Source organism: Bubalus bubalis, chromosome 9 (assembly GCF_019923935.1).
Source record: "Bubalus bubalis isolate 160015118507 breed Murrah chromosome 9, NDDB_SH_1, whole genome shotgun sequence".
NCBI classification, from domain to species: Eukaryota; Metazoa; Chordata; class Mammalia; order Artiodactyla; family Bovidae; genus Bubalus; species Bubalus bubalis.
The window spans coordinates 10,373,770-10,396,976 of record NC_059165.1 but is presented as its reverse complement, the minus strand read 5'-3'; positions in this window follow the sequence as shown (position 1 = coordinate 10,396,976).

The following is a 23,207-nucleotide window of genomic DNA, read 5'->3' as shown; positions in this document are numbered from 1 at the left end:
AACTACCCGAAGAAGAATAGGTTGAAATTGCTAGGCAGAGACTTAAAATCAACTGTCTTAAATATGCTCAAAGAGTTAAGAAGACCATAAACAAGGGCATACAGACAACCAGGAGAAAAATGTATAAATGAATAGGGAATATCAACAAAGAGAAAGAAATTATATGAGACCCAAACAGAAATTTTATGGCTGAAAATTTTGATAATTCAAATGACAAAGTCACTAGTCACTAGAGGATTTCAACTGTAGATCTGAGCATACAAAAAAAATCAGTGACTTGAAGATGGTCCATTTGAAATTATCCAGTCTTAGAATAAATGAAAATAATAAGTAGAATCTAAAACTTGTGAAATACCATCAGTGAATCAACAGAAACAGTCAGAATCCTGAAAGAAGAGGAGAGAAACAGTGGCCAGAAAGAATACTTGAAGAAACAAGGACTGAAAATATCCAAATTTGTCCAAAGATATGTATCTATTCTTTAAGAAAGAACTCTAAAAAAGATAAACACACAAAAAAATCTATATAGTAGTGAGGCACAGTATAATTAAACTGTTGAATGTCAAGGACAAAAGGAGAATCTTGAAAGAAGGATGAGAACAATGACTCATTGGTACAGTAAGTCTTCAAAAAGATAAACAGCAGATTTCTCATCAGAAGCCATGGAGGCTAAAAAGAGGTGAGATGGCATTTTTAAAGAGTTGAAAGCAAAGAGGGAAACTCCTATCAAAGAGGAGTTTTGTATGCAGCCAATCCACTTTCAAAAATGAAGGACAAATTAAGACATCAGAAGATAAAAAAAAAAAAAGAAAGAAAGCTAAAAGAGTTCTTGACAAGTAGGCCTGCTCTAGAAGAAATGCTAAATGGAGTCCTTCAGGCTGAAATAAAAGGATACTAATCTGTAACTTGAAATTAGATGAAGAAGTAAAGAACTCTGTAAAGGTAAGTATTTAGTAAATATAAAGTCTGGTATTATTTTACTTTTGGTTTATAACTTTTTATTTTCTGCATGATTTAAAAGATAAATACATAAACCAACAGTTATATATCTATGACAACATGAAAGTAATGCAAAAAGATGCAGTTTGTGACAGTAACTACACAGTGAGGTATAACTAGAAAGACAGGGGTAAAACTTAAACGCATATTTCTAAGTGAAAGAAGATAATCTGAAAAGGGCTTCTGATTGACTCCAATATTATGGAAAAAGCAAAACTATTGATAAAATAAAAATATTAAGGTTTGCCAGGTGTTAGGGAGGATGAAGAGGAAATAGGTGGAGCATAAAACATTTTTATGCACGGGTCCTTTTCTGTATGATACCAAGTGTGTGCTGCGTGCTAAGTTGCTTCTGTCAGGTCCGACTCTACAATCCTATGGCTCCTCTGTCCATGGGGATTCTCCAGGCAAGAATACTGGAGTGGGTTGCCATGCCCTCCTCCAGTGGATCTTCCCAACCCAGGGATTGAAACTTCATCTCCTTACGTCTCCTGCACTGGCAGGCAGGTTCTTTACCACTGGTGCCACCTGGGAAGCCACTTTATGATACTGTGGACGTATACCATTATGCATTTCTGAAAAGCCACAGAATCTACACCACCAAGAGAAAACACTAATGTAAGATATGGGTTTTGGATTATAGCATTGTGTCAAAGTAGGTTGATCAATTGTAATAAATGTTTGACTCTGGTTGGGGATTTTGATAGCAGGAGAGTCTATGCTTTTGTGGGGGCAGAAAAAAATTATCTCTTCTGCTCAAATTTTGCTGTAAACTTAATACTACACTAAAATAGAAAATCTATTTAAAAATATGCCATATAAACACAAAACAATTTTTTATGAAGTTGAAGTAAAACTACAGAGACCAATAACTGTTACAGTTTATTTAGTATTTTGTGACTTTTTTTTTTGGTAGCAAAAAGAGAGGAATTTCATGTAGGCAAAAGGTAGAAGAAGTAGAAAAATGATTCAAAGCAAATGAAGCCCTCTCATGGAAGAAGATGATGGATTATACTCAACTTCAGGGCAACAAAGGGAGAGGGTTAAACTGCAGGTTCCCTAGTTTCAACTCTGAAAGCCAAACACAGATACCATATCGTGAGAGAAACGAAACAATCTTGTCTCTTACTGCTGTCAGCTTCCTTTTATAAAACCAATATCAAGTTGAAATTAGAAGTGTGCTAGGTTGGAAGACTGTAGGAACAGATTCCCTCTTCCCCAGCAAGACAAAGGGCTTTGTTTCTACTGCATTTACCTTGGAAACAGCATGTTCTCAGTAAGCATCACAGTGCATGCACCTTGTCCTTATGACCAAGAAATTCAATAATTTCTCAGAGGCCACCATGCCAGTGATGAATTTTTCTGTCAAACATCATGGCAGAGTGGAGGGATTTGAAGATACAGCCTTTGTTGTTTAAGCAGTGAATTCTTTTCTAGATACAAGTGCCTATTGGGTCATTATAACAGCAGTATGCTTAAGGAAATGTAAAAATGCATCATTAAGGGAAAAGCTGACAGTTTTCTTTCTCTTAGATTTACACAGCTGGCTTTTGGAGCAGCAGTGGACCTCTTGCATCAATTTGCAGTTGATTTCAATCAACACTGATTGCCCAGTCTGGACCATTAAGCGCATAAGCTGACTTCAGAGAAATGAAATATGATGGGTGTAGAAATCACTGCAGGGAAGCTAAAGAACAACAGGATGAAATCAAGAGTTCCTGAAGTAAATAAACCCATTTACAACTGTTTGCTAATTAGCTTTTTTTTTTTAAGTTCAGCAGTTTTGTTGAATATTCTTTTCTTTACAGAGTCTGATTCTAGTGAATCTGAAATGCTTTTCATCCTCAGAAGTATATAATGGTAAATAAATACATCCTAGTAGGATTCCCCAGGTTAACGACAGTTCTTCATACACAGGACATGGAAGAATGGATACTTCTGAAATTCCTCAAACACATAAACTAGGATATGATGAGGGGGGCACCTAGAGATTTGGGGGCTACTGATATTTTTCTTTTTTTACTTTAGAATAATTGTTTTATTTTCCTCATAACTTGAAATCTGAATATCTTCTTTAAAGCCAGTCAAGTTTCCTTCCAACTTGTACACTTACTGCTTTCTTCAAAAAATACGGTGTGACTGAAACCCATCATCCTTTTATTAATAATCAATAACAGCAAAAATAGAAAATGAGAAGCTTAGGAGTTTGGAGCTTCTTAAGTAACTTTCCTCCGAAATTACAGGCACACAAATAATTTTGGTTACCTTTGGTTCAGTTCAGTCGCTCAGTCATGTCTGACTCTTTGCGACCCCATGAATCGCAGCACCCAGGCCTCCCTGTCCATCACCAACTCCCGGAGTTCACTCAGACTCACGTCCATTGAGTCAGTGATGCCATCCAGCCATCTTATCCTCTGTCGTCCCCTTCTCCTCCTTCCCCCAATCCCTCCCAGCATCAGAGTCTTTTCCAATATTTTCCCTTTTTAAAACGAGCTTAAAGCAACAATGAAGTAAAAAAAGAGAGTTCACAATTAGGTAAAAGGCAGGAAAGAAAGGGAGAAACACTGATATTAAAAACGGGAGACTGTTTAAATGGCAAGCTTCATACTGCCAACTGAACAGTAAACTATCTAGCATTTTAACATATACAAGAAGTTGGAGATTCATTTTTTTTCTTCTTTTTCTCTTCTGTCAAAGAGTTTACAAACTCTTCAGTGGTTTACAGGAAGCCATTTCAGTAATTAATAAAATTTCCTTTTAGTTCTAGTCTCTTATAGCCTCCACTTGATTAGAAAAGATAGTGATTCTTCATTTGCATGCTAATATTGTGTTCTTAATACCTTGTTTATATTCCTCAGATCAATAAATCTTCCTAGCCTTTGATTCCTTATTTATGCAATATAGAGCATATGTATTTAACTAAAGCCACAATCTTAATATTTATGTTGCATAATTATAACACAATTTTGGTTTAATGAACCATAAGATCTCGAATAGCAAAAGGTATAGGTACATTTTTGAAAAATATATTTGTGACTCTTCAATGAATATTCAAATATGGATTCAAAAACTGCAGTGGGATTGCAGCTCTATTGAAATAATCTCAGATATATGCAGAAAAAGATTATTTTCTTTTCTCCAGAAATGAGCTCATCATTTTTGTAAGCCATCACCATGCTCTGGAAGTGGAGATATATGCCCTTGACATTTAAAATAATCTTTTGTCTGAAATAGTCTTCTTTCACTACAAATAATTCTTTTGGATAACTGATTATGTAGTCAGTTTCTCAAGTTCCATCCTTTCCATTTCTCCAAAACGGCAGACAGTATATGATGTGAATCACAGGACTGCTACTGACTGTCGTCTGGGAATTTAAGTGGAGGGCGTGCCAGTCAAAACTCCTACATCTGGATTCACCACATTGCCATGACTTCCTTAAAACGTCATGGGTGGGTCCAAAGTTCAAATATTCCATGAGGGAGAGGAGAAGATAGAAATGATGTTGCACTTGAAGGCAGATGTGACATTCACAAATCATTTCCATGGTGTTGATTAATCAGAAGCAAGTCATTCAGACCAGGTCATATTCAAAAGGAGGGAAGTTAGAATCCACCTTTTGATGGGAAGAAGTGCCAATATGTTTGCAGACATTTTTTTTTTAATTACCACAGTCTGCAAACTACTTATATATTCCTCTCACATGTAAAATACACTTCCCTCTCCCATGACCCTAAGAAAGTCTCATGTGTTACGGAATCATGTTCAGCTTAAAATTCACCATTTCATTACCTAAATTAGGTCCAGATGTGGAGGAGTCTTTTCAGATAGAGTTCCTCCACGATAGCCATTCCCAGACAATTCCCTTGAATCTGAAGACTTGTGAGCTACAGAAACAAATTATCCATTCATCCCCTACTCAAAACACAAATAACACATTATGGTGATAATGGCCTAGGATAACTGCTATAGGCCATCCTATTCAAAAAGGAAGAGAAGAGAGGAACATAAACAACACATGTATTAGCAAACTGATATCCAGCCAAGACCATGCTGCCAACTTCTTGATCAGGTGATTAATCCTATGACCTGGGCATGACCCGGGATGGCTCTGGGATTCTACTATTTGAATTCTCATTTCTTTTCCATTAAATAGTATTTGAAGCTGGACCATTTTCTCAGCATGCACCTTGCCCATTTTGTTTTGCCTCTGTCCCTCTTGGTTCAAGCTGGCAATGTTTCTACCAATATACACTTAAAATTTTTGCAGATTTTCCACGAGTATGAATAGTGTTTATTCTGCTAGACAAAAGGCATACTCACAAATCTCAAGATAAGTCTATTGTTAAAATGTAAACTGAGACACATTATAAAGTTTATTTGAATAAGAATGAATCTGAACTGGGAGCAACAGAGGGAAAGTGGTTAGGAGCACTCCACTGACAGGGATTAGGGGAAAATTTTAATAGAGAAGATACAGAAGCAAAGTAAAGCAGTTATTTGATTGACTACAACTTAAGCAGTTGCCTTAAAACCTAGTTGGCTGTGATCGATTGTTCTTAATTTCCACTTTTCTGGATTTGAACAGATTGTCTCTAACTTTTAGGTTTTGCTTTGCTCACTGGGGCTACCAAGGCATTAGAACTGGCTTCCTGTAAGGTTGTAAGGAGAAGGTCCTCAGGATTTTTAGAGGTTCTATCATTTAATAAGGAGGATCAGTGGGGCATGACATTACGATATTTAGAGGAACTCCTGTCTGTCTGTTTGAAGTACCAAAACATTTCTGTGGATGTAACAGACGGTTTTATAGTCACAGCTTTAGTCTTCTTGAGACTATATTTTCCTGACAATGCCATGAATTTGATCTCAGCTCAAAAAATATTTTTAATTTTTCAGAATCATTTGCTAATAGCAGATTGTGTGGGTGACGAACGGCTTTATTGTCAAGCCCTGAAAGTTCTGGTTCATTTATGCCAAAATAAAACCTGTGCTTTTCAAAAATACTGTCTCACTTCTTTCATGTTTTAAAATGAGCAACCAGGAGAAGCCAGATGGCAACTTTAACACTGTGTTTGGAACATTCATAACTAGATCATCAAGTTCATTTTCCCTGTTTTTCATGTTAACAAAGGTAAGAGTATTATTAATAGTATTCCACATTCTGAAAACATTTTTCTCATGTTCTTCTCACCTCCCACCAACCACTAAGTTGTCTATATATCACAATAGGCAAAGCCTGTGTTTATAAAAGTTAAAAATTAACAATTACATATCACCACAAATTATGAACTGTTTAATGCTAACACTGTATGGAAAAATCTGAATGAATTTTTTGGCTAACTCAATATCAATAGTAATCTCAGTTTGTATTCTGGCAGATGGTAATATACTAGTTGGCTATAAATTCATGCAACTCCAAAAAAAAAAAAAAATCTCACTGCTATTCTCCCTTCAAATAATCACCTTGGACAGTTCCACAGAGTCAGGAAAGAAATCAGTTTGGACTCCCGGTGTCATCCTGCCCTGTGCACCTTCCTGGTTGGCCCTAAATGCCCTTGTTCCTTGGTAGTTTGTTCTGCTTCTTAGTCACTGAGTCGTGTCCGACTCTGTGCGGCCCCACTGACTGTAGCCCGCCAGGCTCCTCTGTCCATGGGATTTTTCATGCAAGAATACTGGAGTGGGTTGCCATGACCTTTTCCAGCGGATCTTCCTGACCCAGGGATTGAGTCCGGGTCTCCTGTCTTGCAGGGAGATTCTTTACTGCTGAGCAACTAGGGAAGAGGCTGGGTTTTTTCCTCTCCTCATCATCCATCCTGACTCTTCTCACTGAGGCTATCCCTGGGCCAGACTTTGGCAAAATTCTACTACCCTCAAGTAAGTTATAGCCTGCTCATCATTCAAAACATTTTTTCCAAGAGGGTATATTGGATCAATTGAAATATATAATTCCTTTGTGCCAATATACCCATGCATTCCTAAATTTTTATACAGTTACAATCAGCTACCAAATATTAAAATGCCTCATTTGTATAGTATCACAGGTTTCAAATGCATTTCCTCATGTATATCTCACAATACATCGAGAGTTTGTTTTGGAATTTCCACTTCAGTAGACAAAGACATTGAGGATCTGAAAAGGAAGTAAACTACTTTGGGTCAGAAAGCTTCTATTTAGATATTTTACCTCGAAATCCTGATGCTTTGACTTCTGCAGATCTTTGTTTTCTGTGACATCTTTACATTACAAAATTACATTAGGACTTATTTCCTGTTCAGTTAGATAAAAGGATATTTCCATGGAATGTAAGAGGTAATCCATAAAAAGACTCTGGTGCTTTACATATTTTGTACCACCTATTACTGGAGATTGTTACAATATTGGCAAATACATACCTGAATAAATAGTTTACTCCGGAAATTCCTTATTAAATCACTACGCAGATAACCTTCAGCAATATAATTGCTGTATTTAGTTGGTATGAATTAGTTATTAATATAGTAATGACCTGGACATGTATGTCAAGGTAGAGGGGAATAATGATAGGTCAGGATTTGGGGAAAGTAGTATCAGTGGCATGGCAAACCAAAGTATTTTGAAAGTGGCACCTGGAAAATATCGAGTTCTGGCTGGTAGGAGATGAATGAAAGGCATGGAAATAAAGAAGGTTGATGATAATATATACAGAACTTAAAACTCTGCCTAGGAGTTCCATGCAGACACAGATATGTTTAATTATATATTTAATACATATAATTAATACACTTATATAATTAATAGCACATTTATATATTAATATTTAGTTATATACCATGCATTATATATTTTTATAAGAATTAAAGGGACAGTATTTACTCTGTGGTAGAACTTTTAATCAACAATTTAAAATTAATAAGAGCATGAAAAATTAGAACTGGAAGAAACTCTAACTCCTTATCATTTTCCAGAGAAGGACATGAGTATGCTGAATAAACTAAGTAAAATTTTTAAGGTCAAATGCAGAATAGGAACTAAGGAGTATTCTATTGCCATTTGCCTTCTATATGCTAGTCACATTATTTTTTAACTTGCTTTGCCCTCAAATGGCTGGTTCTCATGGGGTATTTATTTGTCCTTCAATATTTAGCTCAAATATCACATGCAAGAAGCTTTTCTGAGCCCTGTTCCTTCTGTCTGAATTTGAGTACCTTCAATGTCTGATTTTGACAGTATATTACTTATTTATCTACCTCTGTCATCCACCTATATTTATTTGATACCTATATCAATATTTGACTCTTAACTTTTCTGTTCTTCTTAACCTGGTAGAATTCTTCAAGAAATGGAGCCATATCCCAGTTATTTTTGATTGCTTGATGTCTCCTTCAGAGGCTAACTCACGTGCTGTGCTGTGCTTAGTTGCTCAGTCATGTCCCATGCTTTACGACCCCCCTAGACTGTAGCCCACAAGGCTCCTCTGTCCTTGGGGATTCTCCGGGCAAGAATATGGAGTGGGTTGCTATGCAGTCCTTCAGGGATCTTCCCAACCCAGGGATCGAACCCAGGTCTCCCGCATTGCAGGCGGATTTTTACCATCTGAGCCACTAGGGAAGCCAGGCTAACTCTAGTTTGGGTGCTTAATAAACATTTGTTGAAGAAGCAGTTCAATGAATGTCGGCTAGAACTATCACTTAATACACTATAATTTTTGCTCTTTATTATCTCTTTCAAATGACAAAGATAAATTTTCTTCTATATATTATGGAATTTAAAATGAACTACAGCATTTCTCACTACCTGCTATATTTTAAGTATCATAATACATACCACAATTTCTCATATGGTATTCAATAATTTTTCTCTTGAGCATCTGTTATTGAATCAATTTTATAGCTACATTTCACTGTTTACTTTTCACAGTTATTGGAGTGCTTCCATTTTCATGCCCAGTAAAATATCCAAAAGGAGGCATATTTATTTAGAAGGATACATTATACTTTTCAACTGTCATACTCCATTCCTTTATTCCAGCAGCCAAATAGCCTCCAACTCTGTATTTTGACAGCTTCAATTACACAGAAAATACTTGGCTTCATCCATCGTTTTTTAGACATTTCTGTAATTCAGAGCACAAAAGGAGCATCAGGCCTTTTAGGTTATTTCATCTATTTTGCATTGAACAAAAAACACATTTATCAAATTAAATGGACACCGTCAGAGATAACTGAAGGCTATGCCAAAAAAATAAGACTGATTAAAATCTCATATGAAAAGAAATATTTTATGAAAATTTATCTTGCTAATTTACCAAGCAGGACAGTAGATATAAATAGTTTATCCCAGTGAATGACAGTTGTTGTAAGTTTCTAATATCTCAACTGCTTTACATAACCAATTGCATTTGGCTACTCTACATTTATTTTTTGTATCTGAATAATCAACAGTTTTGATTGTTGTAATATGCTATAAATCTGCCTAAATACTGAGAAAAAACTGCAGTATAAAAATGGCATTCTCCCATTTTCATTACACATATTCTTATCTTGTGAGAGCATTATATACTTCAGATTAGATTTATGTTGTTTCATCCATTCAGAGTCATCATTTTGATTTCTATTCATTTATCTCTTATTTATCAAGAAAATATACTCAGAAGTGTCTAAAATTGTATTCACATGTTGTTGTTCAATTGCTAAGTCATGTCTGACTCTTTGCTACCCCGTGAACTGCAGCACCCCCGGCTTCCCTGTCCTTCACCATTTCCCAGAGTGTGCCCAGCCTCATGTCCAGTGAATCAGTGGCCTGGTACTCTCATCTCTAAAATTTTCCAGTTTGCTGTGATCCACATAGTCGAAGGCTTCAGGGTGGTCAATGAAGCAGAAGTAGATGTTTTTCTGGGACTCCCTTGCTTTCTCCATGATCTAACAAATGTTAGCAACTTGATTTATATATGTATGTTTTTATATATGTGTATATATATATTTAATGATATAAAACTATATAGTGTATAAGAATACCTTTTGTTTTCTTTGACATAATCACATCTTTCCCTGGGACTAGATGATGTTATGAAGATCTCTCTTCGTTCTTAATTCAAAGGACCAAGTTGAACTAATTCGAATACAAGTTTTAAAGCATTACTCATAATAGACTGAGATATAGGGATCGTACACATGCACGTGTGCTAAGTTGCCTCAGTCGTGTCCGACTCTTTGTGACTCTGGATGGTAGCCCACAAGGCTCCTCTGACCATGGAATTTTCCAGGAGAGAATACTGAAGTGGATTGCCATGCCCTTCTCCAGGGAGTCTTCCTGACCCAGGGATTGAACCCATGTCTCTTAAGTATCTTGCATTGGCAGATGGGTTCTTTACCACTAGGAGGATCAGAATTGCTAGGGATATATCCTGAATTAGAATTTTAACAGGTACCACAGGAAAAATTTATGTACTACTAATTTAAATTTATGAGGGTCACTGGTGTAAAGGGTGGGTCAAATATACACGTGGCAACATGGTAACAGTAGAGGTAAAAGCACGTACTAGATGAGGATTCCTAAAGTAAAGAGAAGAGTCAATATGGATATTTAACTGAGTCAGTAAAATATAAAAGGAACTTAATATAAATGCAAAATTCTGATTTATCCAGTGGCTTTAAAATATCTTCTTACTATGGTGTAAGCCAACTTTATGAGTCTGTTAAAGACCCTGGCCAGAGGACAGAAGAAAGAAGAGACATAGGAAGAAAATGTGAAAAAAAAAAAAAAAAGGACAGGTAATCTGCAATGTACTGCAAGGTACTCTGAGAGCAGGGAAGAGGCGAATTCTCAGCATTACAGATGAAAAGATGCATGTCTATTTCTATCTCTGTTTATTCATATCATCTGAATGAAGTGGTAGAAAGCAAAGGAGGGAGAGAGGGAGTGAGAGAGGGTGGGTGAGAGAAGTGATTTAAATGCTCTTTATGGAGTGGATAACATGATTATTTGATCAGTGAGGCATTACAGTTAGGAATAATAATTAAGTTGTGGAAATTGCTTCTAGGATCACATCGCTTTTTTAGAAAGAGTTTTCTACTGTATTAAACTCTAATGCAAAGTCTGTTCACATTCATGCTGTGTTTATTGGACCTTCATAGTTCTGAATTTTCTAATCAATTGGGCAATTAGCAAAAGTAGATGTAACAGCAGCGAGAAGATTCCTTTAGCAGCAGATGGCTGGCCGTAACTCTACTTCATACAGTAAAAGAGCATTAAACATCGCCAACTCTTAACATTCTATCAAAGTGCATTTTATTTTTCCTTTTCCTTTTTTTTCAGCTACCACATATTCTTACATTGTTGAGCTCTCACCTGTGTTTGATTAAAATAATGTATTAGGGCAGCCATGTTAGTATGACAAAACAATGTCTCTGTAACATGCCCTCCCACAAAAAAAAAAAAAACAAAAACAAAAATTCTCTTTTATAGGTCAGTATTTCTCAATGAGGTCAACAATTAATTAAGGGCAGGAGTCTCAAACCAAATTAGGTATTACCACGCAATATAACACTCTTAACCTTGTCTTGGTGTAATGGGCTAATAATGCTGCATTTTGGAAATGCAGCATTAATAAATTACTTGATGGAAGCTAAAATAATCCAATGTGCTTAAAGATGAATATACCACCTTAAGAAACTACCTGTACACATACAACATAACATATTCCTGCCTTTTCAAACTCTCATTATAGATGTGCCTCTTAAGAAGCAAAAAACTGAAAGTTTAATTTTATTAATTGTGTGTTCCTATGTTTCTTTGTATAACATTACCTATAATTTATTTTCATCACTGAGTAAGATTAGGGAAGTGAGGAATAATGCAAATTAACAACAGTCATCAGACTGCCTGAATTTATTAGACATTAAATACTGAATATGTTGATTCACTTTAAGTTTGGAAAATTATTCAAAAATAAAATCCTGTATCAAATATCATTTTTATTTAGATTATCTTCCTTGAACATACAAAATACTGTGTCTGATACTTCTATGCTGACTACATTTTTAAAATTAAAAATACCAGATAGCTTACAAATACAAGTTTTAAGATTCAATATTATTCTATATCTAAAATGAAAAAACATACGTAACCATTTTACTTTTAATCTTGGGAAGGAGTAACTAAGTGGTTATAAGCTAACATCTCCCATTAAATTAATGGCTTTACATAATTTTTCTGTCTGCTGAATGCAGTTCATTAAGCTTTATGTTCTTCTATATTCATCACAATAGCACTTTGTGAAATTTGTGATATTTTTTCTTTATGATCCTCCTGTAAATCATTTGATAGGTGAGGAGGCTTAACCTAGTTTCCCAAAGATAAAAATCTCTTCAAATCACTAGTCCAACATAATCTTGAAATCACTGTCCCCTAGAGCCTAGAAGATTTGTATGGACATAAGGTAGTATTTTAATCAGCTTGGGCTGCTGTAACAAAATGCTACAGACTGAGCACCTTAAACAACGGAACTTTATTTTCTCACAGTTCTGAAGGCTAGAAATCTGATCAGAGTGCCAGCATGCCTGGATTCTGGTGAGAGCTCTCTTCCTGATTTGCAGATTACCATCATCTAGATATGGTCTTCCCTTGATGTGTGTATGAAGAGGTGGAGAGAGGAAACTCCCTGGTGTCTCTTCTTCAGTTCAGTTCAGTTCAGTCGCTCAGTCATGTCTGACTCTTTGTGACCCCATGAATCGCAGCACGCCAGGCCTCCCTGTCCATCACCAACTCCGGGAGTTCACTCAGACTCATGGCCATCGAGTCAGTGATGCCATCCAGCCATCTCATCCTCTGTCGTTCCCTTCTCCTGCCCCCAATCCCTCCCAGCATCAGAGTCTTTTCCAATGAGTCAACTCTTCGCATGAGGTGGCCAAAGTACTGGAGTTTCAGCTTTAACATCATTCTTTCCAAAGAAATCCCAGGGCTGATCTCCTTCAGAATGGACTGGTTGGATCTCCTTGCAGTCCAAGGGACTCTCAAGAGTCTTCTCCAACACCACAGTTCAAAACCATCAATTCTTCAGCACTCAGCTTTCTTCACAGTCCAACTCTCACATCCATACATGACCACTGGAAAAACCATAGCCTTGCCTAGTTGGACCTTTGTTGGCCAAGTAATGTCTCTGCTTTTGAATATGCTATCTAGGTTGGTCATAACTTTTCTGCCAAGGAGTAAGCGTCTTTTAATTTCATGGCTGCAGTCACCATCTGCAGTGATTTTGGAGCCCAAAAAAATAAAGTTTGACACTGTTTCCACTGTTTCCCCATCTATTTCCCATGAAGTGATGGGACTGGATGCCATGATCTTCGTTTTCTGAATGTTGAGCTTTAAGCCAACTTTTTCACTCTCCACTTTCACTTTCATCAAGAGGCTTTTGAGTTCCTATTCACTTTCTGCCATAACGGTGGTGTCATCTGCATATCTGAGGTTATTGATATTTCTCCCGGCAATCTTGATTCCAGCTTGTGTTTAAACTGTATCAGATCAGAGCTCCATCCTTATGACCTCATTTAACCAAAATCACGCCTTTAAAGCCCTAGCTCTTATACAGTCACATGGAGGAGGATAGAGCTACAACATATGAATTGGTGGGAGAGGGGATATAATTCAGTCCATCCTAGTATGCAACATAGAGTGACTGATATCACTGAGAAATCATCTTGAAGTGAAAGGTGAAGTTGCTCAGCCATGTCCCACTCTTTGTGACCCCCATGGACTATAGCCTGCCATGCTTCTCTGTCCATGGGGTTTTCCCGATAAGAATATTGGAGTGGGTTGCCATTTCCTTCTCTAAGGAATATTCCCCACCCAGGGATCGAACCAGGTCTCCTGCATTGCAGGCAGATTCTTTACCATCTGAGCCACCGGGAATCCCTTACATCATGGATAAATCATCCTGGGTATCTCCTTTAAGTTGTTCAATAATTAGTGACCACAGGGTAGCTCAGATGGTAAAGCATCTGTCTGCAATGCGGGAGACCCAGGTTCAATCTCTGGGTGGAGAAGATCCCTGGAGAAGGAAATGGCAACCCACTCCAGTACTCTTGCCTGGAAAATCCCATGGATGGAGGAACCTGGTGGGCTATAGTCTATGGAGTCGCAAAGAGTTGGACAGGACTGAATGACTTCACTTTCACTTTCACATCCTATTAACTCAACAAATAGTAACTGTTCCAGGTACTGTTTGGGAGCCAGATATAAAGTGACAACAAAGGACAACTCTGCTCCTCTATGTTTGTATGATACATGCGTATAAAGGAAAAGTTCCTGATATGAAAAGATTGTGGGATGAGGGAAGGCTTCTCTGAGAACACTGAAGATAAGACTTCAGATGAATTGGAAGGTGTTCACCATGCCCTGCTGGGCATGAGGCTGGACCTAGGAGATTCTGAGCCAGGTTTTGCTGCCGCAGCCTGCAGGAGCACCCCCTGCAGGGGCCTTTCTACTTGCATATCACCGCGCAGCTGGTGAAGTGCACGTACTTCCCTGGTGTCTGCAGTGCTTCTTGAGAGCGCCTACATAGCTGTCATGGATTTGGGGGACACACACACCTTTCTTCTACAGCAGCTGTCTGTCTGAAACTCCATCTAACCTACACAAGAAAAAATTATTGGATTTGACACAGTTTAAATTTCCTTTTGGAGAACTGAATTCATAATCTTTGAGTGATAAACACACATTTCCAGCTGTTAAGCTTGATAATTGAATGGGGGAAAATGTAAAAATGTAGCCTTTATGGCTTTTCCCAATTACCCACAAATAAAGCAATTATTTGAAAAACATACATACTGTGTTACACACATAATCTCACACACACAAAATATTATTGGTGTTTGATGTCTCATTTGTTTTTATTTAACCAGATATCAGAACTAACTATATACAATAGAGGGTGTTCATGAGATATATTCATAATGCATCTTTAATATCTGAAAGAATAGACAATTGTGAACACAAGCAATGGAGTTCTATAAAATCTATATTGTATTTAGCACTGTTTATTTGTTCAAATGAATTGATGAAAGTAACTGGACTGCTATTCACTTTTTAAAAAACAGTGGAGAATTAAAATGGATTCAGTAAATGGTCAGTTCAGTTCAGTCTCTCAGTCCTGTCTGACTCTTTGCGACCCCATGAATTGCAGCACATCAGGCCTCCCTGTCAATCACCAACTCCCAGAGTTCACTCAAACTCCCGTCTGTCGAGTCGGTTATGCCATCTAGACATCTTATCTTCTGTTGCCCCTTTTCCTCCTGTCCGCAATCCCTCCCAGCATCAGAGTTTTTTTCCAATGAGTCAACTCTTCACATTAGGTGGCCAAAGTACTGGAGTTTCAGTTTTAACATCATTCCTTCCAAAGAACATCCAGGACTGATCTCCTTTAGGATGGACTGGTTAGATCTCCTTGCAGTCAAGGGACTCTCAAGAGTCTTCGCCAACATCACAGTTCAAAAGCATCAATTCTTTGGTGCTCAGCTTTCTTCACAGTCCAATTCTCACATTCATACATGACTACTGGAAAAACCATAGCCTTGACTAGATGGACCTTTGTTGGAAAAGTAGTGTCTCTGCTTTTGAATATGCTGTCTAGGTTGGTCATAACTTTCCTTCCAAGGAGTAAGCGTCTTTTAATTTCATGGCTGCAGTCACCATCTGCAGTGATTTTGGAGCCCCCCAAAATAAAGTCAGCAACTGTTTCCACTGTTTCCCCATTTCTTTCCCATGAAGTGATGGGACCATATGCCATGATCTTCGTTTTCTGAATGTTGAGCTTTAAGCCAACTTTTTCACTCTCCACTTTCATCAAGAGGCTTTTGAGTTCCTCTTCACTTTCTGCCATAAGGGTGGTGTCATCTGCATATCTGAGGTTATTGATATTTCTCCCAGCAATCTTGATTCCAGCTTGTGCTTTTTCCAGCCTAGCATTTGTCATGATGTACTCTGCATAGAAGTTAAATAAGCAGGGTGACAATATACAGCCTTGACATACTCCTTTTCCTATTTGGAACCAGTCTGTTGTTCCATGTCCAGTTCTAACTGTTGCTTCCTGACCTGCATACAGATTTCTCAAGAGGCAGATCAGGTGGTCTGGTATTCCCATCTCTTTCAGAATTTTCCACAGTTTATTGTGATGCACACAGTCAAAGGCTTTGGCATAGTCAATAAAGCAGAAGTAGATGTTTTTCTGGAACTCTCTTGCTTTTTGCATGATCCAGCAGATGTTGGCAATTTGATCTCTGGTTCCTCTGCCTTTTCTAAAACCAGCTTGAACATCAGGAAGTTCACGGTTCACATATTGCTGAAGCCTGGCTTGGAGAATTTTGAGCATTACTTTACTAGCCTGTGAGATGAGTGTAACTGTTCAGTAGTTTGAGCACTCTTTGGGATTGCCTTTCTTTGGGATTGGAATGAATACTGACCTTTTCCAGTCCTGTAACCACTGTTGAGTTTTCCAAATGTGCTGTCATATTGAGTGCAGCACTTTTACAGCATCATATTCCAGGATTTGAAATAGCTCAACTGGAATTCCATCATGTCCACTAGCTTTGTTTGTAGTGATGCTTTCTAAGGCCCACTTACTTGACTTCACATTCCAGGATGTCTGGCTCTAGGTGAGTGATCACACCATCATGATTATCTGGGTCGTGAAGATCTTTTTTGTACAGTTCTTCTGTTTATTCTTGCCACCTCTTCTTAATGTCTTCTGCTTCTGTTAGGTCCCTACCATTTCTGTCCTTTATTGAGCCCATCTTTGCATGAAATGTTCCCTTGGTATCTCTAATTTTCTTGAAGAGCTCTCTAGTCTTTCCCATTCTGTTGTTTACCTCTATTTCTTTGCATTGATCGCTGAGGAAGGCTTTCTTATCTCTCCTTGCTATTCTTTGGAACTCTGTATTCAGATGCTTATATCTTTCCTTTTCTCCTTTGCTTTTTGCTTCTTTTCTTTTCACAGCTATTTGTAAGGCCTCCCTAGACAGCCATTTTGCTTTTTTGCATTTCTTTTCCATGGGGATGGTCTTGATCCCTGTCTCCTGTACAATGTCATGAACCTCAGTCCATAGTCCATATCTATCAGATCTAGTCCCTTAAATCTATTTCTCACTTCCACTGTATAATCATAAGGGATTTGATTTAGATCATAACTGAATGGTCTAGTGGTTTTCCCTACTTTCTTCAATTTAATTCTGAATTTGGCAATAAAGAGTTCATGATCTGAACCACAGTCAGCTCCCGGTCTTGTTCTTGCTGACTGTATAGAGCTTCTCCATCTTTGTCTGCAAAGAATATAATCAGTCTGATTTCGGTGTTGACCAACAGATGATGTCCATGTATAGAGTCTTCTCTTGTGTTGTTGGAAGTGGTGTTTGTTATGACTGATGCATTCTCTTGGCAAAACTCTTATTAGCATTTGCCCTGCTTCATTCCGTATTCCAAGGCCAAATTTGCCTGTTACTCCAGGTGTTTCTTGACTTCCTACTTTTGCATTCCAGTCGCCTATCCTGAAAAGGACATCTTTTTTGGGTGTTAGTTCTAAAAGTTCTTGTAGGTCTTCATAGAATCATTCAGCTTCAATTTCTTCAGCATTACTGGTTTGGACATAGAGTTGGATTACTCTGATATTGAATGGTTTGTCTTGAAAACTAACAGAGATCATTCTGTTGTTTTTGAGATTGTGTCCAAGTACTGCATTTTGGACTGTTTTGATGACTACAATGGCTATTTCTTCTAAGGTATTCTTGCCTACAGTAGTAGATATAATGGTCATCTGAGTTAAATTCACCCATTCCGGTCCATTTTAGTTCACTGATTCCTAGAATGTCAACGTTCACTCTTGCCATCTCCTGTTTGACCACTTCCAATTTGCCTTGATTCATGGACCTAACATTCCACGTTCCTATGCAATATTGCTCTTTATAGCATTAGACCTTGCTTCTATCACCAGTCACATCCATAGCTGGTTATTGTTTTTGCTTTGGCTCCATCCCTTCATTCTTTCTGGAGTTATTTCTCCACTGATCTCCAGTGCATATTGGGCACCTACTGATCTGGGGAGTTCCTCTTTCAGTATCCTATCATTTTGCTTTTTCAAGACCTCTTTTAATCACTTCTCTCCACTCATCTGATAGTGAAGTATTGAAACCTGCCTTTTTTAGCCTGGGTGCCATTATTTTAAAAGATAAGTTTGAAATATCACAAATCTATCATTCAGAGAATAAGTCTGGGACACTGACAAAAGTTAATATTTGTAAGTAAACAAAGTATGTTAGCAAAGGACTCTTTTAGCATCTTGTGGTTCATATTTCCACAAGGAGTGAGAGGGCCCTGGATGGTTAGTTCCAACAAAAACTTCCAAGTAAATAAAACTTTGTCTTGTTCATTTCCAAGTTTGCTCCCTGGTAATAAATTAAAAGTATATGAAGTGAAGTGAAGTTGCTCAGTCGTGTCTGACTCATTGCGACCCCATGGACTGTAGCCCATCAGGCTGCTCCATCCATGGGATTCTCCAGGCAAGAATACTGGAGTGGGTTGCCATTTCCTTCTCCAAGGGATCTTCCTGACCCAGGGATTGAACTGAGGTCTCCCGCATTGCAGGCAGACGCTTTAACCTCTGAGCCACCAGGGAAGCCCCCATATGATCTGAAGTAGTCTGAAAGAGCAGGATAGTTCTCTTAGAAACTTTCCATTAATTTTAAGGATTCACATTGGTTTTATAAATCTACTCTAAAGTGTGGCTTCTGAAGCTCAACATTGAAAATAATCAGTCAAAGAAACAAGAAAGGAAGTTTTTGTCTAAACTCAGCAAACGAATTAAGAGAATGGGTTTCTGTATAATAGGCTCCATTATACAGAGTGAAGTAAGCCAGAAAGAAAAACACCAATACAGTATACTAACACATATATATGGAATTTAGAAAGATGGTAACAATAACCCTATATAAGAGACAGCAAAAGAGACACTGATGTATAGAACAGTCTTATGGACTCTGTGGGAGAGGGATAGGGTGGGAAGATTTGGGAGAATGGCATTGAAACATGTATAATATCATATATGAAAGGAGCTGCCAGTCCAGGTTCGATGCACGATACTGGATGCTTGGGGCTGGTGCACTGGGACGACCCAGAGGGATGGTATGGGGAGAGAGGAGGGAGGAAGGTTCAGGATGGGGAACACATGTATACCTGTGGCGGATTCATTTCGATATTTGGCAAAACCAATACAATATTGTAAAGTTTAAAAATAAAATAAAATAAAAAAAAGAACTTAATATATATATAAAAAAGAGAGAATGGGTTTCAAGAGATGATGTATACCTGTGGCGGATTCATTTTGATATTTGGCAAAACTAATACAATTTGTAAAGTTTAAAAATAAAATAAAATTAAAATAAATTAAAATAAATAAAATTTAAAAAAAATTAAAAAAATGCATTATCAGTGGGGGGTAGAAAGCTTACACGAGCAGATATAAGTTATTTGTATCCTAATGTGAATCCAAAAAAAAAAAAAAAAGAGATGAATAATTTAAGGTACACTCAGTTCTGCTATAATGCTTGTTTTAAAAATGGAATTTGTTTCATTGCAATTGATATAATGGGAACAATTTAAGCATAGAATGAATTTTATTTTTGCTTATAATTTTCTTCATGAGAAACATGAGGTGAACACAGAAAACTGCAAAAAACTCAACCCCACAGCACAGAAATACATAAAAATACATACATCTACTAACTACTTCAGTTCACCTTATGTGTTATGAGCTTCACCCATCCACATCTAGTGTTACAACTTTTGTCCTGATTTCAGACAACTCTACTTTCAACACTTCCTAATCACTCAGGAGTTTTATCTCTTCTGAAGCCCATTTACAGAACTAAATTTCAGTTCTTTTTCAAGGTAAAGCAACATATTTATTACAGTGTCTATGTAATAATTCTTAAGAATTTAACAAGGGCTTCCCAGGTGATGCAATGGTAAAAAATCTGCCTGTAATGCAGCGGGTGCAGGTTTGATCCCTGGGTTGGGAAGATCCCTTAGAGAAGGAAATGGCAACCCACTCCACTATTCTTGCTTGGGAAATCCCATAGACAGAGGAGTCTGGTGGGCTATAGTCTGTAGGGTTACAAAGAGTGGATACTACTGAGCACACACACATATACACATACAAGGATTTAACATATATAAAACTATGCTACCATTTTTATTGTTTCTATTTTCTGATCTGTAAGTCCAGAGTATTTTATTTCTCAACTTTAGATAGCCAGTAATTTTTAGGAATACATATGTAGGGTTATACAAAAACTGATTGCATTATATTTAGTTATTTAAAATAACATCAACTACATTGGATAGGAAAAGAATAAATGAAGGTAAATAGAGTTTATACTTATCTTAGGGTCTCTTAAGAACAAAAGATTGATTAGCACTGTTAAAAATAGCTGCAATATATATTAAGTTCTTACACTGTACACCTTTGGAAGTAGAGTATGGTTTAGTAAAAAAGTTGATTTATAAATTTTATTTAAAAAAAGTATATTTTAGACCCAGTTATCTTGTATTTATCATTCTTTTTGTTTTTACTTGTTTTATGAGTTAAATTTAAAATAAATGTGATATATATTAATAAAATAGTGTTTTAGAATATGTTATTTATGTAAAATTCTTCATGCATTAACACCTAATATGCAGATGTATATGTAAGTCCATTAAGTTCACAAATGTCATATCTTCTTTTGAGTTGTTGTGATATTGTGTTTAGTATTTCTGTTTCAAGAATTAGCAGTTGTATAGCTGGCCATGAAATTAAAAGACGCTTATTCCTTGGAAGGAAAGTTATGACCAACCTAGATGGTATATTAAAAAGCTGAGACATTACTTTGCCAACAAAGTCTAGTCAAGGTTATGGTTTTCCCAGTGGTCATGTAAGGATGTGAGAGTTGGACTGTGAAGAAAGCTGAGCACAGAAGAATTGATGTTTTTGAACTGTGGTGTTGGAGAAGACTCTTGAGAGTCCCTTGGACTGCAAGGAGATCCAACCAGTCTATTCTAAAGGAGATCAGCCCTGGGTGTTCTTTGGAAGGACTGATGCTAAAGCTGAAACTCCAATACTTTGGCCACCTCATGTGAAAAGTTGACTCATTGGAAAAGATGCTGATGTTGGGAGGGATTGGGGGCAGGAGGAAAAGGGAACGACAGAGGATGAGATGGCTGGATGGCATCACCAACTCAATGGACATGAGTTTGAATGAACTCCAGGAGTTGGTGATGGACAGGGAGGCCTGGTGTGCTGCAATTCATGGGGTCGCAAAGAGTTGGACATGACTGAGCGACTGAACTGAATTGAAGTGAGCTCACCATTAAAATGGCTGATTTAAAATAAAAATAATTTGCTGTGTCTCATGATTCTGAAGGTTACTTGCATGATTTCTCTTCTGTTTTACCTGCATTTATCAGGGGATCATCTGGGCTGGACAAGGTGTCTGACCGTCTTATTCATTTGCCTGCTAACCGTTTCTGGTTATCAGATGGTGAGGCTTGGTTCTGCCTCATGTGGCCTGTTATTCAATTTTACCTCTTTTATATATTGATTTTATCATGGTACTGATTTCTTTTATGGTCACAAATGGATGCTCATAACAATCAGAATTGTATAGCCCTTGTATCCATTTGGTGAGTATCTTAATCAACTTGGCTGCTATAATAAAATACCATAAACTGGGTAGCTTAAACAGCAGACATTTATTTATCACAGTTCTTGAGTCTGGGAAGTTCCAGACCAAGGGGCTTGCAGGAAGAGGGCTTGTGGGGGTCCTCTTTATGGACTGCAGGTAGCAGCTACCTCACTGTGTGTTCACATAACCTTTGTATGTGCATCTAGAGAAAGAGAGCTCTGTATCTGTCTCTTCTAAGAATGCCAGAATCTCATCATACTGGCACTAGCTCATGATGTCATCTAAACCTAATTACCTCCCAAAGGCACCACCTCCAGATCCCATCATGTTGGGGGTTAGACTGACACCAAGATTAAACTTTACAAATATCATGTTCAGATGTAGATTTTTAAAATATCCACAATTTTTCTATTCTACAATTATATTTACTGTAATATTTATATAAATACACGTGTTTTCTTAAATAATTATGATAAAATCAGTTTTCTTATTTTTCTTTTCTTGATCCAGTCTACTTAAGCTTAAAACAAAGGGAGAAGCTGGTCACAAAGATAGTTTTATCTTTAGAGTTAATAAAACATTTTAAAATTTTGCTGCAATTCTTGGTAACTCATATTGAGCTTAACTTTCTTAAGTTATCTCCTTTTTTTCTGATTTACATTACATTATAACGCATTTGGTGAATTTAGTCTTTACCTATTCATTATTGTAGGTCCAGCGTCAGTGTCTCAAATGTGATAGAAGAGATATACATGTATGCTAGATACTTGAAATTGATCTATTCACAAGTGATCCCATTATTGGGAAACTGATTCAAGATAAACCAATATCAAAAAATAATAATATAAAAGAAAAAATGAAATGCCTAATTTGGCATTTTCATGAAAGACTTTTAAAAAATAGAATTGATGGACATATTCTTTTTTCAATGATCTGTGCATTCTCTCTGCATCAGACAATCTCTAAGGGCTTTTCTTCCTTTAGTAGACATTTGTTACATCATTTCTGTGAAGCCTAGAATAATTCCACCATCCACAATTTTTTTGAATCCTTGAAAACACCCTACCATTTCTTATTCCACTATAAGAATAACGAATCTTATTCTGCAGATCCAGGATTGAGTCCCTGATCTAGGCTTGAACAATTTTTAACTTTTTTTTAATTCTTTATAGTAACATTTATGGAGTACCTATACTATGACAAGCAGTGTTTTATGATGGTGGGAATACAATGATGTACTAAGATAGGTAAGATCACTCATCTCATGAAGAATACACTGTACTAGAATAAATGTGCATTTTACACTTCTCAGTCTACCCCCAGCTCTAGCCATGGTGTTCAAGGATGGACAGGTGGACAAGTTAGCCAAAGGAGAATAAGCCCTGGGATTGCTGGTAGAAATATGGGAAAGCAAAATTACCTCAGCCATTCCATTCAGTATTTAAATGACCAAACACAAGTTAGTGTCCCTGCTGCCACATAGTGTGGAGCCAATTAAAGTACAGTCCACTGGATCTGGATGTTC